The sequence below is a fragment of the Lepus europaeus genome, chromosome 5 (assembly GCF_033115175.1).
Source record: "Lepus europaeus isolate LE1 chromosome 5, mLepTim1.pri, whole genome shotgun sequence".
NCBI classification, from domain to species: domain Eukaryota; kingdom Metazoa; phylum Chordata; class Mammalia; order Lagomorpha; family Leporidae; genus Lepus; species Lepus europaeus.
The window spans coordinates 144,182,084-144,193,596 of NC_084831.1; the positions used below are offsets into that span (position 1 = coordinate 144,182,084).

The 11,513-nt window shown below is 40.2% G+C and overlaps 2 pseudogenes; both read right to left on the reverse strand.

The window, feature by feature from the left end:
• Positions 1–1,317: 1,317 nt before the first annotated feature.
• Positions 1,318–3,783, reverse strand: LOC133759286 (alkyldihydroxyacetonephosphate synthase, peroxisomal-like; annotated as a pseudogene).
• Positions 3,784–8,541: 4,758 nt separating this feature from the next.
• LOC133761150 (cadherin-4-like) lies at positions 8,542–9,781 on the reverse strand (annotated as a pseudogene).
• Positions 9,782–11,513: the final 1,732 nt, after the last annotated feature.

Sequence of the window (11,513 nt, forward strand, 5' to 3'; positions counted from 1 at the left end):
TGTTGACTTACATTATATGATCAAATATTAATTTTAAAAAATTATCAAAAGTTAGGTATTGCATTAAGAAAAGAATCCATCTCAAAATGTGAATCATGGGCTCTGACATGATTCAAAGTAAGCATTTCACTTATTTTAATATCCAGGTTTGGATGTAAAAATGTTTGCTAAATGTGATTAACGATCTCATTACTTAAGAAATAGGATATTTCAAAATTTTTATTATGGTATATGCATTAATACATTACATTTTTTAAAATTTAGGTTAAACCAGTAATTCAAAAAAGGCATTAAACAATTATTAAACACTAATCAAAACTTTACTTGTATAATGAAAATGTATCACGTTGTTTGGGCTAATTAAAAACAATATTTTTGTCATTGAAACTGTTGAGTCTTTCAAAATTAATAGCTGAACAACGACTGTTCTTTAGCCAAACAATTCTTTCAACTGGGGACATTAAGTGTAAGGACTCTTCCATGTGCTCCTGTGATAGATGCTTCTGCAGTTCAGCAACAAGGAAGTAAAATCAGAAACATGAGGACTCTAGGTTAAACGGAGGCATTCACTTCATGGTAAACCTGTTCTTCATGGACAATGATGGTAAGTTGGCTTTTCTCACAAAATACAGAATGAGTGAAGTAGGACAAAATCTTGGGTTATCTCAGTGATGCAAATACAACTCATCCCTCAGTAGCAACAGAAACAAGAACAGAGTAACTGGTTCTCTGATAATTTAAGATTTTGTAACTGTATACTAATTTCATAGAAAACTGTAGGCCAAGCACCTTATAGAACTAAACAAGTCCTAAGTAACATGTTGCCTATGTTCTTTCATGAGCATCCTCCCTTAATGGCCTACTCACAACAGAATATGCTCTTAAAAAAATACACACACACACATAACACTCCTCAGTAGAATCCTTCCCTAGATATCTGCTTCTAGAAACACTGTTCTAAAAAAGAGGCTGGATAAGTGATAGATGATACCAAAATCTGTCTTTGTTCCCCAAGAGGAAGCTTTAATACAAAACAGCCAGCAGCATCTTCCTCTGAAATAATGCAGCCTTGAGCTACTTAATATTTGAAATGACAACCAGTTGGCCGAGATGCACCTACAGTGAGAGATTTAAGAATGCCATCTGTCAATCCACAGATGTGGAAACAAAACAAACTACAGAAGGAAAACAAACTTAATTTAAACCAACAAACAAATGTAGCCAAAATACAGTCCATGATCTATTTGATTATTGGTACAACCACAGTGGAAGACTTTTTTAAAAAAAGTGACATTTTCCATAATGATTCTAAAGGATTTATAAAAGGGTTCTGTTTCCAAAGATGTATTTGGGGTCCAGGTACTCCTTGCAGACTTCAGTATCCCAAAGCCGACGTCAGAGATACTTTCCTTTAGCCACTGCTTCTGTAACTTGCCCACTCCATGATGATGTGACAGGCTCCCTCCGTTAGCAAGGATTTTGTCTCTTGCAGCTGCCTCAGTTTGTTCAAACATGGACAGTGGGTCACTAATTCCCCTGTAGCTAAAGGCAAAATAGAAGTAGATACATGCACCTGCATCTTATGTTTGAGTTACCCTGCAAGTGGAAAGAGGAGCAAATTGAAAACCCCTCTCTTTGCATTCCTTATTATTCTTTCTTTGGCATTTCTGCAGAGATCTATAGCCCCGTCCCAAGGAGCAGAAGTCTCAAAAGATTCTCCATAGTATTCTACATAGTATTCCAAGCTCATGTCTCGAATGTATGCAGTGACATAGGTGAGTGAATAACCTCTCTGTCCACGATCTTCTCCAGCAGCCAGCCCACCAGATTTTGCAGCAATATCATATACTTGTTTTTCATGTTGAAGAACTTTCTCACGGTCCCCCTCAAACAATAATGTGGCTACACTTAGCTGACTTGGATCGAATCCTTTAAACTTTGTGATATAAAACTTTTTTAATCCATCCAAAAATGATGTAAAAATAGAAGAAACCTGAGGTTCAAGAGCATGACCAAACTGAAACTGCTGGTTGTCCATGAGGCGAATAGATGCAGGAGCACATCTCTGTTTTGCAATTTCTCTTAAACAGGCTACTCCTTGTTCAGAATTAGGGAAAGCTGCTGAGCCATATTTTTGGTATTCTGGGACTGGTCTGATTTTTATTGTTGCTATTGTTATTACACCAAGAGTTCCTTCATATTCCATGATGAAGTGATGGATATCAGGGCCTGTTGACATACGAGGTCCTTGACAGCTTTTTGCTATTTTACCTCTAGGTGTTACCATTTTTATGTGAACCACCAGGTCCTCAATGTTGCCATAGATATTCTTCTTCATGCCTGATGCCGGAGTTGAAATCCATCCTTGCACAGTGCTGAATTCCAAGGAATCTGGTTCGTGACCTGTACAATAACCACTTTTCTTAAGCTGTCTTTCCAATTCTTGTCCTGTTATGCCAACCTCTACATGAGCTGTCAGATTGTACTCATCAACCTAGAGGATTCAATTCATTTATGAAGTGTCCAAAGAAATAATTGTTCGTGTTTCATCCCCAGGACACATTAGAACATATGAAACAGTTGTTCCCCCACCAATTGACATGATACAAAGGTTATATTTGCATGCTAGATTTATGATCTTAACGACATCATCATGACATGTTGGCCATAAAACTCTTCACATGTCAGCATAGGCCAGAACTGGGGCAAGCCCAAACCAGGAGCCAGGATATTCATCTGGTCTCCTAGGTGGGTGACAGGAGTCCAAACACTTGTTTCATCCTCTGTTGCCTTTCCCAAGCCATTAGAAGGGAGATAGATGGGAAGTGGAGCAGCTGGGATGCAAACTGATGCCAATTTGGGATGCCAGCATTGCAAGTGTAGCTTTACCTGCTATATCACAACAGCAGCCCTGGATATGGGTGTTTAAATGAGTGTCACAATAGTGCCCTTACACGAGTTATCTTTACAAGTTAGATAATTCACCCTTTTTATTTTTAACTCGTTTTTTTTTCAGGAATTTTAATTTAGTAGCTAGTGTCTTTGACTTCCAAGAATCAGCTCTTCCACATGTGTACTCCTGTCCCCTGTGGGGAGCACTTTTGCATATCTTTGTATAGAATAGAGGATCAATTATTTCTTTGCAGTGGTCATTAGTGTTCTGATTTCCAAAATTCACAAAAATCTTTTATAAAACAATGAGAGATATAATTTGAAAAAGTATGTAATTGAAATCCAAATTAAGATATTCAGAGTGTTTTCACATGGTGCAGAAAAAAAAAACCTTTTTTCATTTATAAGTATAAAGACTTTGATATCGGAGATTAACAGTATTTTCTTTTTTAAATTTTTTTTTTATTTTTGACAGGCAGAGTGGACAGTGAGAGAGAGAGACAGAGAGAAAGGTCTTCCTTTTGCTGTTGGTTCACCCTCCAATGGCCGGCGCACCGCACTGATCTGAAGCCAGGAGCCAGGTGCTTCTCCTGGTCTCCCGTGGGGTGTAGAGCCCAAGGACTTGGGCCATCCTCCACTGCACTCCCGGGCCGTAGCAGAGAGCCGGCCTGGAAGAGGGGCAACCGGGACAGAATCCGGCACCCTGACTGGGACTAGAATCCCATCTGCCAGCGCTGCTAGGTGGAGGATTAGCCTGTTGAGCCACGGCGCCGGCCCAACAGTATTTTCTTAACGTTCTCTCATTTTTTACAATGATTTAAATCAACCTACTGAATACGCTTCAATGAAATAGCAGTGAAAGTCCTGTTTTTCATCTGCCACACTGATCATCCTGCAATTATCTCAGAATAGGCATTTTTGTGTTATACTTTATTTTTCCTCAATCCAAAAACAAACATTTTGTATATAATTTGGACAGATATTTCTCAATACAGGGTAATATGAATTACATTGTAATAATTCCTTGGAGTACTATAAATCTTATTATCTGCTGTGAAGAATACCTCAAGAAAGCATGATTTGGCTGGCACCATGGCTCACTTGGTTAATCCTCTGCCTGTGGCACTGGCACCCTGGGTTCTAGTCCAGGCTGGGGCACTGGCTCTGTCCTGGATGCTCCTCTTCCAGTCCAGCTCTCTGCTGTGGCCTGGGAGGGCAGTGGAGGATGGCCCAAGTGCTTGGGCCCTGCACCCGCATGGGAGACCAGTAGAAAGCACCTGGCTCCTGGCTTCAGATTGGTGCAGTGCCAGCTGTAGCGGCCATTTGAGTGGTGAACCAACGGACAGAAGACCTTTCTCTCTGTCTCCTCTCTCTCACTGTCTGTAACTCTGCCTGTAAAAAAAAAAAAAAAAAAAAAAAAGAAAGAAAGAAAGAAAGAAAAAGAAAAGAAAAAAGAAAGCATGATTGGCAATCTAGAATTTTAACTGCACCTAAGAAACAAAAATTGGGAGTAGACATTTGGCACAGCTGTTATGATGTCACCTGGGAAGCCCACATCCCATATCAGAGTATCTCCGATCCATTTTCCAATCCTCCCCAGTTTAGCTTCCTGCTAATGCACACACCAGAACTGATTCAGTCTTTGGTCCCTATCACCCATGTGGGAAACCTGGATTGTGTTACAGGCTTCAGGCCTTGGCCTGCACCAGCTCAGACTCTAGCAGGCGTTTGAGTAGTAAAACAGCAGATGAGAGATCTCTGTCTGTCTGTTCCATTCTTTGTCTCTCTGCCTTTCAAATAAATATAAAAAATAAGAAAGCCAACAATCTTTCTTTAAATTCAACATTATTAGAGCAAATTTACTGTGGATTATTGAACTATGAAGAGAAAAAATATTTTCAATTATCTGTTACCTTTATTTTTAAATATAAAAATATCAACATTTGAAAACCATAGTTTTCATTTTATAGAAAATAGTATTGAATTAATGTATTCTCTGTTTCCTAAGAGGAACCCACAAAAAAAGTAATCTAGTACCAGTTTTAGATGTTTAGACACAACTCATTAAAACAGATGCACTTCAAATTTAGGCCCTAAAGAAGTAAATTTGTAATGTTAAGTCTTAGGGAAGTAGTAGCACTATATCCTTCATTTGTAGCAGGTAGTATGTCACAAAGCTAGAGAGTGATGATTAAATAAATATGGACAAAATATTTCAAAGATACTTGATTGTGAAAGTTGTGTCTGAGTGAACAAGTATTGAATTGGAGCACACAGGGGAACAGAAAAAATTATGATATATGATTTTATATGATTATTTAAATGTTAAAAACAAGACACTATTCTGTGTGTGCATATGTTTCAGACATCATGAGATATAAAATATTTTAAGATCTTAACAGAAATATCAGTGTCTACAACCTTTAAAGAAATGTACAAATCTACAGTTCATATTACTACAGCATGATTTTGGACAATATTTTATGCTGTGATATACAACAAGCCAAATAAATTTGTTATGTAATTTTAGTGATTGCTTTTTTACATCTTCAAATCCATATTTATAGTTATTTTTTCTTTGATGCTGACAGGAATGTATTATCATTTTAGAAATGATAAAATATATAGAATGATAAAAATATTTTAAATTTGAATTTTTCTATGCCTAATAATAATCATTATTTACACAATTTACTATGTTTAAATATTCTTGCCTTGAAAGTTATCATAAATATGGATTAATTATAAGAATCAGTGATTCTTTGCTTAACGTAGTTTCCAAGGGGGAAATTAATGACTTGAAGACTTCAAACTGTTGAAGTCTTTACTTAATAGATACAAAATTGATCTTTTGTATTTAAAGATAATTGAAAATGAATCTTGATGTTAATGAGATGGGAGAGAGAGCGGGAGGTCTGAGGGTTGCAGGTGGGAGGTAAGTATGGGGGGGGCATCCACTGTAATCCAAAAGCTGTACTTTGGAAATTTATATTGATTAAATTAAAGTTAAAAAAAAATCTGCTGTTTCCAGCACTCAGATATGAGATGCCTGCACTGCAGGTGGCAGCTTAACCCATGGAGCCACACCCACCTCTATGTCAGGCACTTTGGAACAGCTCAGCTAGGCAGTTTGTGTGATTGATATGATGTCAAGGGATACTGTTGAACTGGAGAGTCCAGTTTCAATGGGGTGTCTCAATATCTCTAAAGTCTCAGAGATTTTTCTTGATCTCTTTCTTTCTTGTTCTTCCTCTCTGCCTCTTTCCCTATGTTGCTGACTTTTTCTTCATGTGGCATCTCATCTTTAGTGTGTCTTCGTATGGCTTTTTTTTTTTTTTTTTTTGATCAGTGTTCTAGGAGTTGTGAAACTGCTTGCAAAGTTGCTCAAGTCTTAAGAGTGAATGTTTCAGGAAATTAAAATGGAATCAAAAAATATCTTCAGACCAGATCTTGGAGCTTACATCATAGAACAATTAATTTCTGCCAGATTTTGTTTGTTCCGAGTCACAGAACCTGCCAAAATTCAAGTGGATGGACTGTCACAAGGACACAGATACTGGCAGGTATGGCTCATTGATCTGTGGGAAGTCAGTTAGAGATTAGTCATCAGAGAAGCAATAAGGGATGTGTTTCCAAAGGTGTTTACTATGCTGTTGTTTATATTAGAAACAAACAGCAAGGAAAATTGTCTACCAAGAGCAAACTGAGGGTCTGAATTTTGAATTATATGCAAAGAATATTTGATTTTGCATGTGTATGCGTATAAATATGGTACTTAATTGTGTGGAGGAATGTTAGTATATTTATCTCCACATCAGTGCAGGTGGAAATACCGAGAACATTTTGATTTTCTTCACATTTTTATTTTTTCAGTTTGAAAATTTTCTGTGATGAGTATGTGGGAAAATAAAAAGGTGTATTATACATAAGGTCTTTTGTTCTTATGTTTATTGTTCAAATAGTACTGTTTAGAAAGCCTGTAATTTGCTTTTTTGTACCTTTTGTGGAAATATACTGTGGCTTTAATGTTTTCTTATCAACATTGCCTAATGCATTGTCCAGAACATCAATTGGTATTTGATAATGAATAGTGCAGTAATAACATTCATGTTTTACTTTCCCTTTGCTTTCCTGGATATTCAGAAATAAATTTGTCTTCGGTTAATTTAGAATTGCTTTTGGTAGTAGGGATATTTTCCCCTTTTTAGTATTTGTTGTTGTTGTTGTTGTTCTAGTACTATTGGTTGAACTCAGTAATTAACACACAATTATTCTTAGGTGTTTAAATTTTAACTGAAAAGTGATCCCTGTTAAATCTAAGAGTGGAAAAAGAGAGGGAGGAGATGAACAACTTGGAACATGCTCAATCGGACTGGCCGCAAATGGTGGAGTTAGAAATGTGCCAGGGGATTCCAACACAATTCCATCAAGATGGCATGTACCAATGCCATCGCACTAGTCCAAGTGATCAATTTCAGCTCACAATTGATAGCTCTGATAGGTCTAAGAGTCAAAGAGATCACACAAACAAGACAAGAATCTGCTAATACTAACTGATAGAATCAAAAAGGGAGAGAAAGATCCAACATGGGAAGTGGGATACACAGCAGACTCATAGGATGGCAGATGTCCTAAACAACACTCTGGCCTCAGAATCAGCCCTCAAGGCATTCAGATCTGGCTGAAGAGCCCATGAGAGTATAGCAGGCATGGAAAGCCAAGAAATCATGGGAAAAAAAAAAAGACCTAAATGAATGATCTCTGTGAGTGAGATCCCAGTGGAAAGAACGGGGCCATCAAAGAAGGAGGTACCCTTCTCCGAAGGGAGGAGAGAACCTCCACTTTGACTATGACCCTATCGGAATAAGATCAAAGTCATCGAACTCTAAAGGCTTCCATAGCCCTGGCAACTCATGACTAGAGCCTAGGGAGATTACTGACGCCATGAACAGGAGTGTCAAATTGTTAAGTCAGCAACAGGAGTCACTGTGTACTTACACCCCATGTGGGATCTGTCCCTAATGTGTCGTCTAAAGCCAAGTGATGCTATGACTGGTACTGAAACAGTATTTTTATACTTTGCGTTTCTGTGTGGGCGCAGACTGATGAGGTCTTTGCTAATTATATACTGAAGTGATCTTCTGTATATAAAGAGAATTGGAAATGAAAAACAAAACAACCTGGTGTTAAAATGGAAATGGCATAGAAAATGAATTAATTTGAAAAAAAAAATTATGTAGGATCTCTGTCTTTAATGTGCTGTACATTGCTATTTAATGCTATAATTAGTAATCCAATGGTAGTTTTTTCACTTGATGTTGCTATATGGGCAAAATGTTGAAATCTTTACCTAATATATACTAAACTGATCTTCTGTATACAAAGAGAATTGAAAATGAATCTTTACATGAATGGAAGGGGAAAGGGAGCGGGAAAGGGGAGGGTTGCGGGCGGGAGGGAAGTTATGGGAGGGGGGAAGCCATTGTAACCCATAAGCTATACTTTGGAAATTTATATTCATTAAATAAAAGTTTAATAAAAAAAAAAAAAAAGACAGTGCCTCTCTCTCACTCTCAGGCCTGGCGGGGGCGGGGTTCGTGCCGGGCGGGGCGGGGCCTCTGCCAGCTGTGGTCGGCAGTGGGAGACCTGCTAGTCCTGGTCGCCGCCCCCGTACAGGTCGGCCAGCTTCCTGAACCTGGGCCCCCAGTCGTTGAGGTAATCATAGTCCTGGTCCCCGGAGCTGGGCGAGTTGAGGGAGCCGACGGAGCCTGCGTGGAGCCACGGCCCTCATAGCCGAAGACCAGCAGGGAGTCGTATGGGAGTGCAGGGGGTCGCTGTCTCTGTCCGGAGCCCCTCGCTGATGAGGTCTCCGATGTCCCCCGGGTGGGGCACAGCGGGCCTGGCCAAGTACCGGGGCTTGGCGCCCACGGGCCGCTCGTCCACCCGCCGCACGCGGGGGCCTTGCTCAGGGCGTGCTCCGTGACCGCGCGCTGCTGCCGCTGGCTGAGTCCTGGTCCTGGTCCTCCTCGCCGCCGCCCTCCTCACCCGACTCCAGGATGCTGTCGCGTACGTCGTCCTTGGGTGGATGCGCAGCTGCTCCGCGTGGCTCCTCCTCCCGCCGCTTCATCCACGGACAAACAGCAGGACCACGGTCCGCGGGATGACGGTGCAGAGGAGGATGGCCACAGTGGCGCCTGTGCCCGGACCAGCCGCTGCCCCCGCACCAATGGCGGTGCAGTCCCCGGGCACACCTGGACCTTGATGATGGACATGGTGGACAGCGGGGGTTCCGAAGTCTGTGACGATGGCGGGGACGTCGTGCATCCCTGGTCCAGGTACAGGACGCGCAAGCTGAGCTGAGCATAGTCACCGTTCAGGCGTGTGCTGGTCCAGTTCTTGCGCACGGCGGCCGGGACCAAGGGCAGCTCCAAGACTTGGGGCCGATGTTGGGGTCGGCGTCGGCGGCCCTGATGTTGATGGCGCTCAGGTTGGGCTTCCCGCAGGTCTGCGCCTCCTTGGGCAGCAGCTCTGGGGCGTTGTCACTGATGTCGATGAGATGGATCTGCAGGGTCCCGGTTCCGCTGGCTGGGGGATCCCATTGTCAGCAGCCAGGAAGGTGGCCTCGTAGACGTGGTTGCTGATGTCCAGGGACTCGCGGTCCAGCACGGCGGCCGTGCTGATGTGCAGCCAGTTTGCCGGGTCAGACAGCTTCGAGTTTTCACTGCCCGCTGCATGAAGCGGTCACGGTCCACGGCGGGAAAGGTGGTGAGCAAGGTGCTGGGGGCACGCCCTCCTCCAGGCGGATCAGCTGGTGGCTGGAGGGGAAGTAGAGCGCCTCGTCGATGTCCATGACAGAGATGGTCACCCCCGCTGTGGACTGGAAGGACATCCAGGGATCTATATTCAGTAAGTAAAAAGACTCCTATATTTACTCTAATTCAGCATAACTTCTATATAAAGCTGGCTGACGGTGTTATAACGTTGCTGAAATTTGGCTAGATATAGAGAATAGAATTTATTGATTTGAAATTATAATTATTGAAAGAGAATATAACTTATGATATAAGTATAAAAATCGTCATTTGAAAATTGGTTTACGTAGCAACACACACACACTCACCTAATTTTCTCAGTATGGCTGAAGACTGTAATGATTTCTAGTCTAAAGGAATGGATATTGCTAGTTATTCCTTCTCTATATGGGGATGTAGGCAAGTTACAAAAGCCTTTGTCTTGCTATGTTTTCCAAAAAAAGAAGGGGTTGGAGGAGATGAACTGTAGACTTCTTTCTGAATCTAAAAATTGTTCATTTTCTAGAACTCATTGTTTCAATCATTCTTGCCATTCTGCGTTTTTAATACAATTCATTTTAATTGAACCCTAAGTAAAAATAATATCAAACAATTTATTTTTCATATCTCTCAAATATAATTTTAATGAGGATTTCTGAAGAATCGGTGTAGGGTTTAGGGAATAAAGAAAAAAATAGACACAGAAATAAATGTTTTTACACTTTCGGTACTGTTTGGTCTTGGGAAAATCCAGTAAATGAGAATCTTGTTCTAACATGCACTTGTATGTGTGTTCTCATATGCATGCCTGTGTGTGTATGAAATATGTGAGAAAAAAAGACTAGTTGGGAGATATGTGAAACAAAATCACACAGTGTGATCTTTTATTGAGTTCACGAGTGGCTTTTTAAACTCTTTACTTCTAAGGTTTTAAATTGGTATTAACAATATTTAAATAACAGTTCACTCGGTTAAAAATGGGAATAAAATTATATGCATTACATATTTCACAACATTATGCCTCTGCTTTTCATAGAGTAAAATAACTTGGAATGATCCTACAAATTTTAATATACACATCTGCTTTTTTCCTACTGCTACCTTTATTTAATGTTTTCTTTTATTTAGTAACAAATTGCCTATAAATGCATTTGATGATCTGACTTGTTCAAGTAACTGTTATATAGCCAGCAGAGCATATTATTATTACAGGTTTTTGTCTCTTAATTGGCCAATGTTGTAACATCTGTCATTTTTTTTGGGAATCAAATTTTAGTTTCAAAAGCAGCGTGAACAGTCTGGCACAGTCATATCACTGTGACTTCAGTTTAATCTACTTGCCCTCCTCCCTCTCTTCACTCATCACCTTCCTGCCCTTAAAGCTCCCTTTCTTCTCATAGTTCCTTTTCACTTCATTGGACTCAATGCCAACTCCATATCTGGCCATCGATTCTGCAAAATGTGTTGGCTTACTACTGCAAGGTCGTTCATAATTATACATAGAATTCTTATACTTCTGTTGGGATGATTTTTTCCTGCCCATAAAAAGTAGCATGCTCTTCTCAAGTAGTGACATTGAAACACAGGGAGCTAGAATTTACACACTAATAAATGGATTATTAAAAAGGAGGTAATTGCAGAAACCAGCGAGAATATTTCTGGCAGTGTACTCCCTTTTTTTTTTTTGCATTTCAGCTTGTATGGACTCCTTTTGTGATACTCCTGAAGGTAACACTGCCAAAATAGATGAAATCTGAGTTGAAGTAAAAATAACAGGCAAAGTATTATAGAAGTGTGAACCTAATTTTTTTCTGTGATTTGAAAATCCCT